Consider the following 3,242-nt stretch of genomic DNA (forward strand, 5'->3'; position numbering starts at 1 on the left):
AACGACCATCTTTCTTTTTTTTTTCTGTTTGATGATATTTATCAGGGCACAAATGAGCCTTGCAGCAAACACAGACAAACGAGCTAATAAGTATCTCTGACTCGCAGGGTGCCATAAATAACATTCTTTTATTTTCAGAGAACACACAGCGCGTTAACCATTGGCGTTTGAGACATACGCAGAGAATGGTGCCTGATTCTCAGTTTGTATGTGACACACGCACAGACCTCGCTTTAACCCAGGCATGTTTTTCACTCCATATGTTGTCTCACATTTTGATCTTTCCCCTCCAGGTTATATTGAAGGCATGTTTATTATTATTATTATTATTATTATTATTATTATTATTATTATTATTATTATTATTATTATTATTATTATTATTATTATTATTATTATTATTATTATTGTTGTTGTTGTTGTTGTTGTTGTTGTTGTTGTTGTTGTTGTTGTTGTTGTTGTTGTTGTTGTTGTTATTATTATTATTATTAATGATCTTTGAAGCTCGGTGTCCTCTCACCATTCCATGCGTGCTACGCTGCCAACTCCAAGCGTTGCCACCTGCGCGGTGAGAAAGCGTCGCTTTGGGTCGGTCACCATTGAAACCCTTTAAATATGAGGCATATAAATACCTCTAGGAAATATTTATTTTTCATTGAATGTGCCAAAAGCACCGGGAATAAGCAAATTCAGTGAAAAGAAAAAGATTTTGCGGAATTTTTTCAGCAATAGCAGGGCGACACCAAGCACAGCCCTGGAAGCGAACTTCACGCCAAGCCATATATAGCTTCGTTTGGAACTTGTACAGACAGTTTTCGTCCTTTGTGAATCTTAGGTGTACAATGCGTTTATTTTACGTTACCTGTGTGATATCACTGCAGCTGCGGATCTGGCATCAGGGGTCTCTCACCTTTGACAGTGTTGATTCCTTTTCAATGTTTTCGCAAGAATGTGAGTCGCGTGCCAAGCTTCTTCCTCGTCCTGTGTTCCCGCTCTAATCCTACAAATGACGCTTGCTGCCTGTCTTTCAGCAAGAACCTCCATACTCAATACCGAAACTCAGCAAAAAAAAAAATTCTTTGTGTGTTGCATGTAGGCGAAATTCGTTTCTAAAAGATTAGCTGTGCAGTGAAAAGCGGCGGGCCAGTCGCAAGCTTTCCGCGGAATTCGGGGACCGCTTTCCGAGTCAAACAAGTCGACGACACTTGCTCTCAGTGGCATATTTACAGGTTCGTAATGTGTTGAGACTGAAAAAATAAGCAGACAAACAAACAAACAAGCAAAATAAGCATCATAGGTCATATTTTTAAAAAAATAAAAGCAAAGGGCTCGTCCGGGATTTGAACCCGGGACCTCTCGCACCCAAAGCGAGAATCATACCCCTAGACCAACGAGCCGACGGCTTCACGGGATGGCGGCAACTTTACACCATCGTAATACCTTGGCCGACTGCCAAACGATAGACGGCGGAAAAAAAGAAAACGAGATAGGTGGCCGTCATTGGTCACATCTGATCTGACAACGCAACAAAAAAATAAAAAAGAAACAAATGAATGAGCTCCGTCCGGGATATAAACTTGGGACCTTTTGCACCATATGCAATAAGCATGACCCTATAATCCAACTACCTTTTCGTTTCTTTCTTCTTTCTTTTTCCTGTGTTGAGCTTTTCGTTACGTTAAAGTAAGTAATACTTCTATTAAAATGGCGCGCTTTGCCTATGTCCCACCGAACATATGCCATGCGCTCATGTCGGATGTATCAAATGTACACATAAAACAGACATGTGACATCGGAAGGAAGTATTTCTGTTGCAACAGCAGAACACACACATGGCTACGCAGTGCATTCGCGCCTATGTAAGCGTTTCTGCAGTGTTTTCCATTCTCTCTTGAGCTCGCTTTCAATGGCTGCTACCAGGGAGCTGGTGTAGGCAAATCCCGGGCAGAAATGTGCCCACGCTGATTTTGCGTCTTCACTTGCGTCGTGATAAGTATATGAGCACCAAATGGCGCGGAGCCCTACTAAAATCAGAGTCATGATGCTCTTATCTTTAGGATACTGCGCAACACTTAAACAGTTTGATCATTCCAGGTTAGATGCATGTTTTAAAGAAAAGCATAAGTTACAGGGATTCCGGAAACGGACACAACGAACAATCTGTAGGCAGTGGCAAACAAAAACAAAAACTTTGTTTCTAATTAGGCCATGTTCTCAGACGCTGTACTTCAATGTGTAACCTCACAAGGAAGTCCTCACTACAGGCTTAGTTGCGTAATGTAATGGGTGCTTTATGACACCAGACACGAGCAGGGTTCCCATTCTTGTTCGGTACAGTAGTGGCTGTGAGATCACGTCAGTTTCCTTGCTTTAGGTATTCAATGAAATACATCTGCTGAAATAAACGCGCTGTCTGCTCCAGCTCTCTGTAAAACCTTAGTTCCCGAGCTTCCGTTCTTCCTTGCGATCTTTCCACCCAATAACTTCATAAAGTCCTTCCAAATATTCGTGAACGAAAACATCATAAGAGTCCTTTCCTGCCTTTGGAAAACTGAAATATCTCGGGTCTTTTTACTTCAATATTAATTACACGAACATAAAGGTTGCTCCGTCTTACGTGCTCAAAGTGTTGCTCCCAGATAAATACTTTCCCACTCATTTTGCGATGAAAGTCTTCCAATACGGCGTGAAAACACAAGGCTTTTACTGTATGATAAATTTTTTCATGCCTTGCCCAACTGTTCTACATCACTCAAGCTCATTGCAATTCTCAACGCATCAGCCATGTTAAAGCTATGCCGGGTGTCTTAATTATCATGCACCAAGATTTAAAAATATGCAAACGCCACGGAGCTGGACAGAACCAAGGTAATGTTGTTTGCCGTCGCTTGGAGATACTCAAATTCTTTTCATTCCACCTGATTCCATAATTACTCTTAAATAATTGATTAACTTTTCAAATATTATAATTAGACGAAAAGTGTCAATGAGAAAATTGTAGAGCAACATGGAAAACTCCAGATACACCTTTCTGTTGCTCAATATGTGCTACATAAAAGTTTTTTTTTTTCTGAGCCAAAAAGAAGCCCCCAAATACACGCAAAATCGCTTCGCGACTGGCCGCTCGAGGCACTTTGCGTGTATTCGCGGGCTTCTTTCACGCTCATCTACTTAAAGCATGTTTTCTGTTCATGACGTACAGTGCGAGCCCGTTACCTCAATGCTGACAGCATTATATTGTT

The 3,242-nt window shown here is 41.1% G+C and overlaps 1 non-coding gene across 1 annotated transcript; it reads right to left on the reverse strand.

Annotated features, from left to right (window-relative positions):
- Positions 1–1,325: 1,325 nt before the first annotated feature.
- Positions 1,326–1,397, reverse strand: TRNAP-UGG (transfer RNA proline (anticodon UGG)). The gene has a single exon. It is a non-coding gene; the product is annotated as a tRNA-Pro (tRNA).
- Positions 1,398–3,242: the final 1,845 nt, after the last annotated feature.

The sequence above is a fragment of the Dermacentor albipictus genome, chromosome 1 (assembly GCF_038994185.2).
Source record: "Dermacentor albipictus isolate Rhodes 1998 colony chromosome 1, USDA_Dalb.pri_finalv2, whole genome shotgun sequence".
In the NCBI taxonomy this organism is placed as follows: domain Eukaryota; kingdom Metazoa; phylum Arthropoda; class Arachnida; order Ixodida; family Ixodidae; genus Dermacentor; species Dermacentor albipictus.